At 43.1% G+C, this 16,833-nt stretch overlaps 1 non-coding gene across 1 annotated transcript; it reads left to right on the forward strand.

Annotated features, from left to right (window-relative positions):
- Positions 1 to 2,512: 2,512 nt before the first annotated feature.
- On the forward strand, positions 2,513 to 2,594 carry trnas-gcu (transfer RNA serine (anticodon GCU)). Its single transcript has one exon. It is a non-coding gene; the product is annotated as a tRNA-Ser (tRNA).
- The last annotated feature ends 14,239 nt before the right edge of the window (positions 2,595 to 16,833 follow it).

Consider the following 16,833-nt stretch of genomic DNA (forward strand, 5'->3'; position numbering starts at 1 on the left):
CCTGGCTTCAGCTTTGTTCCTCTGCCCGACTCACAAGCCTAATTCCTGATGAATGGCTTATGCCGAAATCGTCCATTCTCCTGCTCCTCGGATGTTGCCTGACCCGCTGTACTTTTCCAGTACAACACTCTCCACTCATTCATTATTGCTGTCTCATTTCACACGACCAGGTCCATGCTGTCTGTTTGATTCTAATGAGCACTGTTCTTATGGACTGCGACAAAATCTGCCAATCTGAAACAAAAACAGAAATTGCTGTAAAATCACAGGTGAGCTGGCAGCATCTGTGCAGATGAATCACAGTTAACGTTTGACATCCATTGGGTCCGTCTGTCCACAGATGCTGCCAGACGTCCTGAAATATTCCAACAACGCCTGTTTTTGTTTGATTTTCAACATCAGCAATTTTTTTGTTTTTGTTTTCTTGTTTTCTGCCAATATGATTTGGCTAAAGATTATGTTAAAGGTTTTAAATATGACTGTGATGGAACGGCCAGATTCCACCAGCCGGCTCCTTTTATTTGGTTCACGTGACCAATGCCTTTCTACTTGGTCACCACGCCCTACAGCGGCACTGCATATAAATTGACAAGACTGTGGCATTCTCTCGGATTGGTAATCAGGAGCGAGATTGATTGAAATTATTGAAAACTTAAGATAAACAGATAAAATACGGGATATAAAACGGGAAAATGAAAGGGAAAGAGAGAACGGCGAATGATAATTTTTTGACAAAATTTAAATATAATTGCTCAAGAATCAGAAAGTGCCTTCATCTGCAAACATACCATAATATGGAATGTAATTTTTTGGACAACCAATGCAAGTAGATCTTAGCAAAATCTTAGTTTAAAAGTCTTGCTGCAACTGTTTCGGTTATAATGAAATGCACACATGGAATTCAGTGCTGTAATGATCTCCTAAAATGGAAAAGGAAATCCTTGTCTTCGAGGATACGTGGGGAATGTTCATTGACTCATCAGTGTAACATGTGTAAACTGTGCAACATGAAACCAGTTCAACATCTATTTTCCCGGAATTTAACGCAGGGCACATGGGAAACGTTATCCATCTGCTGAAAAATCACCTTCGGCTCTCTCTCCACATATGTTTCTTCACGTTTTAGATACTTGCAGTATGTTTGTTGATCAAGGAGTCATTGTCCAGAAAACGTTGTTTCTCAATCCACAAACACGGGTATTTTCCCATAAACTTAGCTTTGCTCAATATCACCTTCTGTCCGTATTCCTCAACACGACGACAAATTAAAGCTGCTCCATGTGAGGCTCAGAATTGAAACTTCTGCACAGCACACCCACTATACTGAAACAGAGATACAGTGCACTGGTCACCTTCAGCACAGGAGCAACACATTAATGCTTACCTCCACATTCCTGGTTTTACCTTAACGTTTGGGAAACCGAGTTTCTCTGATTCCATTGCTAGTAACGGGGATTATATGATCATCTTCACCAGTGGTTCAGTCCCTGAGTGAGGAAAGTGGTGAGGTACTCATTGTAAAGATGGGTAGATTGATGAAATGTACAATTTCATCTTTTGCCTTCACTAACCCATGAGCTTTTTATTTTGTTTTGCATCTGTAGAAATCTTAAAATCATCACTTTAACAGACTCAATGACAGATCTCCATTGTGTCTCTGGCATCGAATTTCAAAGTGTAAACCCCCTCTGAATTCTTCCACCGCAGTCCGCTGTTTGGGAAGTGTTCCTGTTGTGGGAAATGCACTTCCCCGTGTGTCACGTGCTGCTCCCATCATGCGCTCTGGCACTGCACTCATTTTCCTTCTGACACTTGCTCACTGTGTTGCTGAGATCATACAGTGACTTGGTGTCGCACGGCCCAGGAAAATTAAACAGATCAAGGTTTTTGCATTGTTGAGTTCAATTGTCAGTTTAGCCTTATTTCGGATTTTGAAATTGTCTGTTCTGTTCACAAGTGCGTGTCAAAAACATCTGAGCCGAAATTAGGTGTTCCGAATAATGATATTGAGCACTATGCACTCTCCTCCAGTCTGGAAAACAATTCCTGACAGGCAGTTTAATAGACAATAGACAGCTGGTGCAGGAGTAGGCCATTCTGCCCTTCGAGCCAGCACCACCATTCATTATGATCATGGCTGAACATCCTCAATCTGTATCCTGTTCCTGCCTTATCCCCATAACCCTTGATTCCACTATCCTTAAGAGCTCTGTCCAACTCTTTATTGAAAGAACACCTCCTGCTGTCTCGGGTTCTTCATTCCGTTGACTTCAAATCTGCACAGAATTCAATAGACCTTGTTACATATTCATTTCCTCATTTTTGTTCAGATCACTGTGTGCATAGTGTGACAGTGGGAGTGCACTTGCCCCACAACCCAGGGGTCAGACCATCATCTTGGAACCGTACTGTGTTATTTCTCATTTCACCAACAATCGGGAGAAATGTCTGCTGCTCTGCATAATTTATGCATTTCAATTATTGATAAGGTCATAGCCTACCCGATGCCTCTGACGAGGTGGCTGAGAGGTTAAGGCGATGGACTGCTAATCCATTGTGCTCTGCACGCGTGGGTTCGAATCCCACTCTCGTCGCTGTCATCAACGGCTTTCAATGGTGCTGTTTTCAGATGATTGAAGGTGGAACTCCAATTGTCAGTTTATATGCATTGACGCGATTACAAAATCTCAAAGAATAGTTTGTACCTTTTAACTAAACTGCGTTGAAATGGAGGTTGCTTTGGGATAATGAAAAGAAACGCGATTTTCTTTTTCAAGTCAGTGCTGAGAACGTTTTTTCGTATGAAAGACATCCAGGAAAATCAAATACCGAGAGCTGCGAAGTGCATGTTTATGCAAAGGGATTCTTAATGAATGTTTTGTCAGATGAAATATGAAGGACGTTGAGGAGAAGTAATGCATCCTGGTGAGAAGAGCACAGCGAGACAGCACAAAATAATGGAGATATTTCAAAAGGGGCAGGGCGTGGGTTTAGGGGCACTGAGAACTAGCTGTAAACGCACAGTGGAGAATTGCCAATGTGGGTGCCGTGCATGGGCACGGAAAGACTTACACATTGGTCTCGCCCTCGCCCCTTGCTCTCGCTATTGATGAATGCTGGAAATAAGGCACAGATAAACACAAGATGTGGGAAACAAGCTCCCTCTCGTTATGCACACACTGGATGCATCACATTGAACCATGAACAACTGGAGAAATCAGCATGTTACCTGTAGGGAGTGAAAGTAAACTGTGGATCAATAACCGCAGATTCATGCAACATAAACATGAAAAATGATTTAAAATGTAGGGTGTAGGTTTGCTCGCTGAGCTGTAGCTTTGATATCCAGACGTTTCATTACTTGGCTAGGTGGCGACCTCCAAGTGAAGCGAAGCTGTCGTCTCCTGATTTCTATTTGTATCTTTCTCCTCGATGGGGTTCCTGGGGTTTGTGGTGATGTCATTTCCTGTTCGTCTTCTGAGGGGTTGACAGATGGCATGTATATCTATGTATTTATTTATGGCATTGTGGTTGGAGTGCCAGGCCTCTAGGAATTCTATGGGGTGTCTTTGCTTAGCCTGTCCCAGGATAGATGTGTTGTCCCAGTCGAAATGCTGGTATTTTTAATCCGTGTGTAGGGCTACGAGGGAGAGAAGGCCGTGTCTTTTTGTGGCTAGCTGGTGTTCGTATATCCTGGTGGCTAACTTTCTTCCTGTTGTCTTACGTCGTGTTTGTGGCAGTCCTTGCATGGAATTTTGTAGATGACGTTGTTTTTGTCCATGGGTTGTACTGGGTCTTTTAAGTTTGTTAGTTTGTGTTTGAGAGTCTTGGTCGGTTTGTGTGCGACTGAGATTCCGAGGGGTCTGAGTAGTCTGGCCGTCATTTCTGAAACTTCTTTGATGTATGGTAAGGTGGTTAGGGTTTCTGGCTGTGTTTGGTCTGCTTGTCGTGGTTTGTTCTTGAGGAATCTGCGCACTGTATTTTTTAAGTATCTGTTCTTCTCGAATACGTTGTATAGGTGGTTCGCCTGTGTCTTCAGAAGTTCGTCTGTGCTGCAGTGTGTGGTGGCTCGTTGGAATAGTGTTCTGAAACAGCTTCGTTTGTGTGTGCTGGGATGGTTGCTGGTGTAGTTAAGTATTTGCTCAGTGTTTGTCGGTTTTCTGTATATGCAGGTTTGTAGTTCTCCGTTGTCCTTTCATTCTACTGTGACGTTCAGGAATGCGAGTTTGTTGTCGGTTTCTTCCACCTTGGTGAACTTTATACCTGTGAGGGTGTTGTTGATGATGTAAAATGTCTTTACTATCTTGTTTCGTTTTGTGATGACAAAGGTGTCATCTACGTAGCGGACCCAGATTTTTGGTTTGATTGTTGGTAGGGCTGTTTGTTCTAGTCTTTGCATTACCGCTTCTGCTATGAATCCTGATAGCGGAGATTCCATGGGTGCGCCGTTGGTTTGTTTGTAGACTATGTTGTTGAAGATGAAGTGGGTGGTGAGGCACAATCCACTAACTTCATGATGTTTTCGTTGGTAATGTGATTGATGGTTGTTGGTGCGTCTGTGATTGTCTCTTCTAAAAGTGTGGTAAGTGTTTCCTTTGCCAGGTCGATGTTGATGAAGGTGAACAGTGCTGTTATGTCGAATGAGATCATTGCTTCCTCTTCCTCCACTTTGGTGTTTTTGATGATTTTTAGGAATTCCTAGGTGGAGTGGATGGAGTGCTGCGACTCTTCTGTGAGGTATTTCAGACTTGCGTGTAGTTCTTTGGCCAGTCTGTATGTTGGTGTTCCAAGTAATGAGACTATGGGTCTGAGCGGGGCTGCCAGTTTATGGATTTTTGGTAGTCCGGTTCGACTTGGGCAACACATTGATCCTGGGACAGTCTAAGCAAAGACATGCCAGAGAATTCCAAAAGGCATGGCACTCCAAACACAATGCCATAAACAAACACATAGATCGAAATGCCATCGATCAACCCCGCAAAAAACAAACTGGAAATGGCATCACCACAAACCCGAGGAACCCCATCCAGGAGAAAGATATATAGAAAGCGCTAGACAACAGCTTCGATTCACTTGAAGGTCGCCACTGATGATGTTACCTCGCTACGTAATGAAACGTCTGGATATCAAACCTACAGCTCAGCGAGCAAACCTACACCCTAAACCTCAACCTGAGCTACAAACCTTCACAAACCTTGCGATTTAAAGTGTCTTTATACGGATATCATGAATAGACTTTTCGTTATAATAGCCGTCTGGTTGAAAGAAAAAGACACCACATTTCAAGATGGATGACAACGTTAGCAATTTAGTTTTGAAATTGAGATCTATTTTATCATTTTACACAGAGAACAAGTTCATTTTAAATAATGCTAACCACATTCTCTCACCTGGAATAAAAGTGTGATTTCAATATAAACATTGTCCTTGCATAGTCGCAGTTACTCAACATGAAAAATAGGATGTAATGTTTATTAAGCATACATCAATTAGCACCATTATCTTACTTCGGATTGACTGCAGTATGCACATGCTAAATAAGGTATAAGGAAGAATGACTTTTGGAAATAATGATTCGGTGGTGACTAAAAATAATATTATGTTCTCATGATGCGGATATTCCACCAATGGCTCCAGTGGTAGAAATGTTCAGTGGGCAGTATTTCTATGATGGTATAGAAGTATGTGAGGTGCCAGGGATTGGAGTTCCCACTTCATCTGGAACAGCGTCTTTTGATGTGGACCAGGGAGCATTGTGACATCAGTCTGGGAGTTCCAACCACACATGGAGCAGCTTCTATTGACATGGAGCAGTAGGGAGCATTGGGAGATCCGAATGCAAGATCTAACCTCATTTGGAGCAGCTTCAGTTGGCATGGAGCAGGAAGCTTTGCGAGATCCATCTGGGATCTCCACTCTCACCTGGATCAGCTTTTAATGACATGTAGCAGCAGGGAGCATTGGGACATCAGAGTGATAGATCCAACCACAAATGGACTGCTTATATTGATATGGAGGAGGGAACATTGGGATATCAGACTGGGAGCTCCAACCTCACAAGGATCAGCGTTTAATGACATGTAGCCGCTGGGAGCATTGGGACATCAGAGTGGTAGGTCTAACCTGAACTGCACCACTTCTACTGACATGGAACAGGGAGCATTGGGACATCAGAGTGGTAGGTCTAACCTGAACTGCACCACTTCTACCGACATGGAGCAGGGAGCATTGGGACATCAGACTGGGAGCTCCAACTTCAAGTAGAGCCGCTTCTATTGACATGGAGCAGCAAGGAGCATTGGAACGTCAGGTTGGGAGCTCCAATATCACCTGGAACAGCTTGTATTTACATGGAGGAGGAGGGAGGATTGGGACATTGGGCTTTGGGAAAAGATATTCAACTATTTTAATCTAAAGTAAAATATGTTTCAACACCTCAGATGTTAATTGATTTATGAAGAATCTTTCCCGGAAAAATAATTAATTCTTTAGATAGTAAAGACAAGTCCTGAAAATATTCAACTGAGGAAAACGCATTGGTACAGAGAGAAATGGGAGTGTTGTTTCATGTCTTTGTCTTTTCTTTTCTGGCCGACTCTGGACTTGATTACATCACCGGAAGGACGTTTTCACTCATTTCCTGCAAGTACGGACAGGTCATTAACTTAATCTTAAACTGAAAATTAATGGGAATATGCGATGTTATGTTTAGGCTGGAGTTTACCTCAAATTATGGTGAAAACGCAGCAAAGTCAGTTGCAATTTCCAAGATCAGCAGTGACCTCATTGATTGGCTGATCAGATTGTGAATGGTCTTGTTTTTTAAGATAATTTGAAGTGAATGAATGATGGTGATTATCTTGGTTCTTTGTTCACCTTGTGACTGTTCCTGCTATTGCTCATGTCCTTGTTAACACCACAGCTCTGCCGCGTGTAAAATCTCAGCTGTGCATCTGGCCCGTGTTACAACCATTTGTATAGCTGGCTACGGATCAGGCGGTTGTAACTTCAACATTTACTTTGCGCAAGCGCATTGTGGAGATTCATCACACATCCAACCTAATCATTTTTGTTATGCTGAGGTGGGTAATATTTGAAATTTTCATCTCCACGAACGAAAATTCTTTCACTGTCTTCGACCAGTTAAAAATTACCAAGAGCTGTCAGAGTAAAAATCACACAGCACCAGATTGTATCGAACAGAGTTATTTGGAAGCACCAGTGTTCCATGCACTGTTTCTTCATCAGGTGTTTGTCAACTGTTGGAATCTAAAATGGCTCTGTGTGATTATTAAATGTATCCACCCCAGTCGAACCCCAATACCTCCAAGTCATGGGTACCGTCGACACCACGAACGGTCGGTTAAAGTCCAGATGATCTTCCAAAAGATCGCGCATGTTGACACACACACGAAGTTTCTGCAGAAAAACACCCACCTGATGAAGGAGCGGCTCTCCGAAAGCTAGTGCTTCCAAATAAACTCGCTCGACTCTGCTCAGATATTGTGTAATTTTTAACTTTGTCAACTTAACTCAAACACTGACACTTCCATATCATAGAGAACATCAGTCATGTCCCACGTTGTCAGAGAAGGCAATCCTGGAATAGCCCAATACATTGCTCATAGGCACGTTTCGTTTTCAGAAACCAGGCCACTCAGTTAAAGCGCAGAATACTAACCACTAGACCACCAGGGATGAGGGCAGAAGCAGTTGCACCGTTTCTTCATAACACAGTTTTTGGAATTATGTCACTGCAGATATGTTTCCCCTCAAAAATGAGTGAATTACCGTGTGTTTAGAGCACGGAAATGGGTCCCTTCATTTCATTTCCCAGTACTTGGTCTGTAAAACTGTAAGCTCTGACGTTTCACCTGAATGCTAATTTCTCTGTAACGTTTTAATCTCGTAAAACATAATAAATGGGATTAAAGTTTGAGATGGGAACTGAACCCCATTTTTACCCATAGACTGAAGCACGCAGACACATTTCCCCAAGTGTGACACAGGCCTCTGGAGAAAACAAGGAGAAAGTAAGATTTCATCGACTGGTCTGATGTTGTCCCATTTCAGAGCTCAACACCAATGTCTGGTTACAGCAAAGAAAGGAAGCATTCAGACCCTCCCGTCCCAGTGTTCCTTGCCCATTGTTTCCCCATTACTCTGTAGTTTATACTAACTTGGTCACTGCTCACGCCCGCTATTTCCTTTCCAGCCGAACGGTTTGCCTCAAGTTCTTGGAATAAAAAACAGGAATGGCCTATTTCAAGCACTTTTCTAGTTTTCACGGACATTGATATCACCACTGAGCAAGCACATTGCCAGCTCAGGGAGAAGGTCTCATCCTTTAGAAACTGAAATACAAAGATGATTGGATAGCCTCAGTATTGTAAACCAACCAACAAGACCGGAATAGGGCCGAGGGGATCACGCACAGAAGGATGGGAGAATAGAATGGCGAATCTCATGGTGTCCAGAGTGATGTTAATAGAAATCTTCCCTGGTCGTATAGTGATGAGGATTCAGTGATTTCACTGTCATGGCTTGTTAAAGGTTAACGTTTACAGTAATCAATATGAAATACTGCCTGATATTTCGAAGTAGAATGATGTGCAGCAGACAGAATCGTTTCCCTGCATGAACTAATAAGAGAGTTCAGAAGAGCCGGGGAGGAGAAATGAGAGCCAGGAGGAGAAATTAGAAGTTGTTGGCGGATAGGATCAGGATTAACCCTAAGGCTTTCCATAGGTATGTCAGGAATAAAAGAATGGCGAGAGTTAAATTAGGGCCAATCAAGAATAATAGTGGGAAGTTGTGTGTGGAGTCAGAGGAGACATGGGAAACACTAAATAAATATTTGTCGACAGTGTTCACAATAGAAAATAAAAATGTTGGCGAGGAAGATATAGAGATACTTGCATCTAGACTCGAAGAGATTGAGGTTCACAAGGAAGAGGTATTAGAAATACTGCAGAGTGTGAAAATAGACAAGTCCTCTGGGCCGGATGGGATCTATTCTAGGATCCTCTGGGAAGCAAAGGAAGAGATTGCCGAGCCTGTGCCATTGATCTAGCAATCATTATTGTCTACAGGAATAGTGCCTGAGGACTGGAGGATAGCAAATGTGGTTCCCTTGTCAAGAAGGGTAGTGGAGACAACCCTGGTAATTACAGACCAGTGAGTCTCACTTCAGTTGTTGGTAAAGCGTTGGAAAAGGTTCTAAGAGATAGGATTTATAATCATCTAGAAAAGAATAATCTGATCAGGGACAGTCAGCACGGCTTTGTAAAGGATAGGTCGTGCCTAACGAATCTTATGGGTTTTTTGACAAAGTGACCAAGCAGGTGGAGGAGAGTAAGCAGGTTGATGTGCTGTACATGGATTTCAGCAAGGTTTTCGATAAGGTTCCCACAGTAGGCTATTATACAAAATACGGAGGAATGGAATTGTGGGAGACATAGCAGGTTGGATCAGTAATTGACTTGCTGAAAGAAAACAGAGTGTTGTAGTTGATGCAATATGTTCATCTTGGTGTCCAGTTACTAGCGGCATTCCGCAAGGTTCGCTGTGGGGTCCAGGGCTATTCGTCATTTTTATAAATGACCTGGATGAGGGCTTAGAAGGGTGGGTTAGTAAATTTGCGGACAATATTACGGTCGGTGGAGTTGTGCACAGTGACGAAGGATGTAGTAGGTTGCAGAGAGACATAGATAGGATGCAGAGCTGGGCTGAGTGTTGGCAAATGGAGTTTAATGTGGACAAGTGTGAGGTGATATACTTTGGACGGAGTAATCGCAATGCAAAGTACTGGGCTAATGGTAAGATTCTTGGTAGTGCAGATGAGCAGAGAGATCTCGGTGTCCATGTACACAGATCCCTGAAAGTTGCCACCCAGAATGACAGGGTTGTTAAGAAGGATAACAGTGCTTTGGCCTTTATTAATAGAGGGATTGAGTTCTGGAATCAGAAGGTTATGCTGCAGCTGTACAAAGATCTGGTACGGCCCCATTTGAAGTGTTGTCAACAGTTCTGGTCACCGCATTATAAGAAGGAAGTTGATGCTTTGGAAAGGGTGCAGAGGGAATTTTCTAGCATGTTGCCTGATATGGAAGGAACGTATTACGAGGAAAGACTGAGGGCCTTGAGGCTGTCCTCGTTTGAGAGAAGACTGAAAGGTGACTTAATAGAGACATACAAGATAATCAGAGGTTTAGATAGGGCGGACAGGGAGAGTCTTTTTCCAAGTATGGAGACGGCAAACACGAGGGTCATAACTTTAAAGTGAGGGGAGGTAGGTACAAGACAGAAGTCAGAGGTAGTTTCTTTACTCAGAGAGTAGTTAGGGCATGGAATGCTTTGCCTGTAACGGTGGTAGATTCGCCAAGATTAAGTGCATTTAAGTCGTCATTGGAGAGGCATATGGACGTACATGGAATAGTGTAGATGGGATGGGCTTCAGATTAGTATGACAGGGCGGCACAACATCGAGGGCCGAAGGGCCTGTACTACGCTCTAATGTTCTATATGCTGCAGATCCACATCAGCAATGTCATCTACAATTGCCTGACGTTCAATCAGTTTAAAACAAGAACGGAGGGGGCGTCAGGAAAACGGAAGGGGAATAGTGGTTTGTGAGAGTTAACTACATGCCTCGTGGAGCCAGGTTCAATGTAGATAATGAATATCGGTTTTCCTGTTTACCTTGGTATACTGATCACTACGGATCAATGACCCAATATTGTCTGCCCTTTGTGTGTTGTTCTTTGTACATTTCACCTCGGTTCAGTGCTCCGGGGGACCACGCTTTTTTAAATTTGGAACATTTTACACAGGTCGGTTTTGCAGCTTCATATTAAGGCCAACAATTTTAGGAACAGATAAACACCATTCAGACCATCAAGTCTGTTCCACTATTGAATGGTTTCATATCTGATCTGTTAACCTTGAACTGCACATTCTTGCGTTTCCCCATAACGCTTGATGTCTTTGCTGTTTGAAGATCTGCCGATCTCAGCCTCATTACACCTCATGACACTTCCTCAACAGCCTTCTGCTCCAAGAAAGTCCACTGATACGGAACTGTCTGAGAGAATAAATGCTTCTTCGTCTCTATTTTAATTGTGAGATCCGCATTCTTATACGAAGTTAAAAATCGCACAACACCAGGTCATAGTCCAACAGGTTTAATGGAAGCAATAGCATTTGGAGAGCTGCTCCTTCATCAGGTGGCTATGGAGTACACAGTGGTAAGGTACAGAATTTATAGCGAAAGGTTACAGTGTAATGTCACTGAAATTATACATTGGAAAAATACATTGATTGCTTGTTAAGTCTTCCATCTGTTAGAATGACTATGTAAGGTTCATTTCTTTCTTATGTGCTTCGAAAAACTTTCTTTTGACAGTTACATTCTCAGGTGGACTTTACCAATTAGTGTCAGCACAGATAATATGTTGAAGGTGCTCGGCCCCTAGTGCTGCGTCTATACCATAATGTTTAGACTGATGCTCATCTTAAAAAAAAGAAGCTACAGGCAAAGGATGCCTTAAGACATGGTACATTGGTGAAGCTGAGCAGAGGCGACAGCAATGGAATGAGCGCTGCACATCAATCAACAGACAGGCGTTCCCCTTCCCAGTTAGAGAACACTTCAGTGATCCAGGACAGTCGACCTCGGATCTTCGGGTGACAATCCTCCAAGGCGGTCTTCGGAACAGGCAGCAGCTAAAAGTGCCCCCACAGAGACTGATAGCTAAATTCGGTACCCATGGTCATTGGGTTCATGTCACAGTACAGGTGATCCCATTGCCCTATCTCCAAACAGAGACCCTCCTACACATGAGTGCGCACGCGCACGTGCAAGCACACACACACACACGCACACACACACACACACACACACACACACACACACACCCCTCCGTGGGGTGAATTTGTACTTGCAGAGTTACATTGTACTTTGCTCAAAAACTGCATGAATCCATGTAAGTCTCTGGGAACTCATTTTTATAAATTAGAATCATTCGAAACAATATGGAACGGACAGCAGCACATGGGGGTAGACACCAGTTGTTAAACTTCACCTGAGAATGAAACTTTAAAATAAAAAAGTTTTGCACTTTACGTATGAAAGAAGTGAAGCTCACATGGTCATTCTAACAGATCGGAGACTTAGCAAACAATCAAGGGAGTTTTCAATGTACAATTTCAGTTACGACACGATCCGAGTGAATCTCTGCTGCAACTTTCCCAGTGCGATCTCATCCCTGGACAATTCTAGCACTGAGCCGAATGAACATATTTCTATTCTGTAACAGCATCGGGGGTGGCTCTGCAGCATTTATTGCCTTCCGGTTTGGAGTCACGTGGACGCCAGATTAGATAAGGACGGTAGTTTCCTTCCCTCAAGGACGTCAGTGAAACACATGGGTTTTTCAGACAACGTATTCTTAATTCTAGGCATTTATTGCATTCATATACTATCATCGTCGTGGTGTGGTGAGAATCCAACTCTTCTCCTCAGAATATTACCTGGCTTTGCTGTGTTAACAATCCAGTGATAATACCACTAGGCTATCGCAGAATGCCCTCATGGGGGATCTTTTCCAATAGAGTCTCTTTTCCCCAATTATTCCTTATGCCCTTTTATTGAGCCTCACACTCCAATAATCTTTTGTCCATGTCAGTAAAAGCTGCTAAAAGAGAATTGATCTCACAGCCAAGGTATCCAAACGGATCGAATGATTTGAAGGTGCCAATGAAGAGATTGGGGCAACAGTGAGTGCAAAGGCACAGACTGGATGGTATCAACGTGAAAGTGTATGTTAGATTGTGCAATGCCTCAGTCAAATGGGATGAGGGACGGAAAAGAGAGTTAGGGAGAGTGCGAGGGAGAAACATCTTAGAGAACTTTTGGGTTTCAATCCTGATACATGAAACGTAGAAATATCAGAGAACAAAATTCGATGGAAAACAGATCATCACCTCGGGGAATATTATCTTGTAAAAACGATTAATTTCTGACCGTGTTACACCAAAAGTAAAACTTTGAGAGAACTGACCGCCATGCTGTGGATTTGAGCTGCGGTCGCTGCAATCACAACGCAGAATACGAACTACTAAACGGTTATAGCATTCCACAGACCACACTTGTAAACTGCAACCAGTATGGTAGCAGAGGAAATGTCAGGAAGAATGTACAATATCAGGACTTAGCGACAGGCATGTGGGAACGCAGAATGAACCGAATCTTTAACTTTAGCATCCCCAGAGACTGTGGAGATTCCATGAATGAGAGTACAGGAGAATGGGATGAACAAAACTCTCCAACTCTTGGCAGAGTGCAGAATATTGTTGAAACGTATGCTTCAATAGCATTATATTTGAACATCGGCTACTTCATCACTTTGCCCACACAAGGCAGGACCAATTGCTGCATGAAATCACACATCATTCCAGTTCCAGAACCGGAATCAGAGAAACTGTGTGAAGCATGCACGAAGATCCAATTGGAAACTGGGATGGAATGACGGGAGAGAGGAGCATGTATTTCCAAGGTTGGGACAGCTCCTGGTCAAAAGCGGGGCGGAAGGGAATACTTGCCCCCATTTATAATATTATGACCATAAACAGTACATGTTGCTGAGACAGCCGATTGGCGCATCTTAAGCGTGTGGAGACTTTAACTTTGGGGTGACAATGTTCGAAATTTCATTTTCCTGTTTGGATCAGTGGTTTTGACATTGGCATCTGCTTTTGTTCGCATCAGCTCAGAATCAGCTTCTTGTTCCCAATAAATACTGCAACCTGGAGAAGGTGGTGTTGTGGTTATATAATAAACTACTCATCCCTGGGGACTCACACACGGAACTGGTAATGTTAAAGTTCGATGAATAAAACCTGGAATGAACGCCTGATCTCAGGAACAGAGAACATGCCTTTCATTTCCTGCAATCCCATTCATGCATGTCGCTTATAGGGGACGCTCCCATCTTTACCCAATCCTGCCTACTTGTGTCTCCAGGACCTGAACAAACTAGCTGACCCTTCATCCGAGAATGAAAACCGTGTGGGAAAGCAGGCCATTCAGCCCTTGCAGTCGACACAATCCCTCTGAAGCACATCCTATCAGACCCACACTCCATACCTATTCCATTCCCCTTCATTTCCAATGGCTGATCCCAGGAACCTTCACACCTACAGACTGTGGGAGGAAACTCAAACAAGCAAAGAGAGAATGTGCAAACTGCACACAGTCACACGAGACTGGGATCGAATCCATGTCCCTCGAGCAGCGAGGCAGCAGCGAATCAGGATGAACAACAAATGCTGTCCTGACCAGCGACATCCACACCCTGTGGGTGTATCAGGAAGAATAAAAACACATTCACAACATGGACAACGGGACTTACGTCTGCGTGGACATGATTTGAACCAATAGTTCATCCTGGGTAGATACAAGGACACCGATATCACACAGAAACCAGGGCAATGAGGAATTCAATAACCTGCTGAAGTGGAAACTCATTTACTCAGTCAAACTGGGGACAGATTGTTCAACAATGCCGTGTGTGGGAAGGGCTCAATGAGCATAAGAACCTCCAGAGTAACCAGCAAGATTACATATCCCAGAAGGAGATCAATTAAACTGTCAACGCTGCTGTTAATCCAAATCAGCTGCCAGTTTCATTTCGTCAAAGTCATAGACACATACAGCCTTTCACTCCTACCAGCTCATACTGAATATAATAACAAACTAAACGAGTCGCATCTGATGGCTCTTGTAACTGCTGAGGGTTAATAATGCCCTTGTGATATTATTACTGCATTGTTAATATGAATGTCCAGATATAATTCTGTGGACACGGGTTCAAACCCTGGCGTGGCAGATGCTGGAATTTTATTTAAACAAATACCTAGAGTCTAATGATGATGTTGAATCAGTAGATCTGATTCACTAATGCTTGATAGGGAAGGAAACTGCCATACCTATCTGGTCTGGCTGGTATGTGATTCCAGATCCATAATATCGTGGTTGATTCTGAACTTCTCTCTGGGCAATAAATTATGTAATAAGCATGAATGAATAGCTTTTGTTAATCCCACTGATACTTTCCAATTCATTTATCGATTCAAATATCCTGTAAATATTGTAAATGTACTTTCATTCATCACTGCCTCAGGAAGTGAATTGCACACCTAAACCATCCTCTGTTAAAAAAAAAGCCTCTCATGTCTTATTTTAAATCCCTCTTTTCACTTTAAACATTTGCCCTCTCGTCTTGAAGTGCTCCCTCCTTGGAGAAAAGACAGTTACAGTTAACTCCAGCCGAACTCTCAATAATTTATAAATTTCTATCAGGTCGCCTTTCAAACTCCAGTGCTCGAGTGAAAATATTCTCAGCCTATCCAGCCTTTCGTTATAACACAAACCTTCCCCACTACCAATATGCTGATACACGTCTTCTAAACCTACTCCAGCTGAATAATTTCCTTGCTATTACTGGGCGGCAAGAACTGGACACAGTATTCCAGAAGAGGCATCACCCAATGTCCTATTCAACTTCAACATAACGTACCAACTCCTCCGCTCAAAGGACTGAGCAACGAAGGCAAGTGGACATTTTTTAAACCATTCTGTCTATATATGAAGCAAATTAAAATGAATTATGTACTTGCAATCCTGGCCTCTGTGTTCCACAACACGATGCAATGCCCGATCATTAATTGTATAAGCATACTAATATTTGTTGTAGCAAAATGCAATACCTTCCATGTATCCAGATTGAACTTCATGTGACATTTTTCAGCCCAAAGACGCAATGGATTAAGATCCTTCTGGAACCTTCGATAACCTTCTTTACATCTCCAATTCTGCTGTCCTTTGCAAGCTTATGAACCATGGCTTCTATGAGTTCTATTGTTTTCTCATACAGGTCAACGATTTTTACTTATTTGTCGTGGCCATCATTTAGCTGTTTGCAAATCAGGTAACAATTATTCATGTAGTTAACCATGAGGAAGAAAGCCGTAGATTGCAGGGAGATTGGAAACAATTGGCAAGAAAATGTGCTGAAAGGAATTCAATCCAGTGAAGTGGGTGATAATGAATTTGAGGATGCACAATGAGAAAAGTGTGAAAACTGAGTGGTTTAAAGTAATAAAAGAGAAATTATAGAGGACATTCACGAATGTTTGAAGGTGACTGGATAAGGGATCAATTGGTCTCGATGATCTTGACCGCAGGTGGGAATATAAGAGCAGGAAAACGATGCTGGAACTTTAGCAACGGCCTATTCAAGATCAATAGACAGGGGAATCAGATGGACGGAAGTGCGTACTGCAGGTGCTGGAAATCAGAATCAAGATTAGAGTGGTGCTGAAGAAGCACAGCAGGTCAGGCAGCATCCGAGTTGCAGAAAAAAATAACGTTTCGGGCAAACGCTCTTCATCAGGAATAAAGGTGGGAGCCTCGTGGGTAGAGCGATAAACGGGAGGACTGGGTCTGGGAAGGATTTAGCTGATAGTGCAAGAGTTGGATAGAGATGGGGTTAAAGGAGCTAGGTCGGAGAAGAGGGTGGAACGGATAGGTGGAAAGGAAGATAGACAAGTGGGACAGGTCAGTAGGATGGTGCCAAGTTAGAAATTTGGAACACGGATAAGGTGGCCGTGGAGAGATGAGAAAACTGGTGAAGACCACGTTGATGCCCTGGGGTTGAGGGTCCCGAGGTGGAAGATCTGGCGTCTGGTGGTGAGTGAATGGCGGTGGAGAAGACCCAGGAACTGCATGTCGTTGGGAGAGTCGGGGGACGTGGTAATTGATGTTTTTGGTCA

This window comes from Chiloscyllium punctatum, chromosome 12 (genome assembly GCF_047496795.1).
Source record: "Chiloscyllium punctatum isolate Juve2018m chromosome 12, sChiPun1.3, whole genome shotgun sequence".
NCBI classification, from domain to species: domain Eukaryota; kingdom Metazoa; phylum Chordata; class Chondrichthyes; order Orectolobiformes; family Hemiscylliidae; genus Chiloscyllium; species Chiloscyllium punctatum.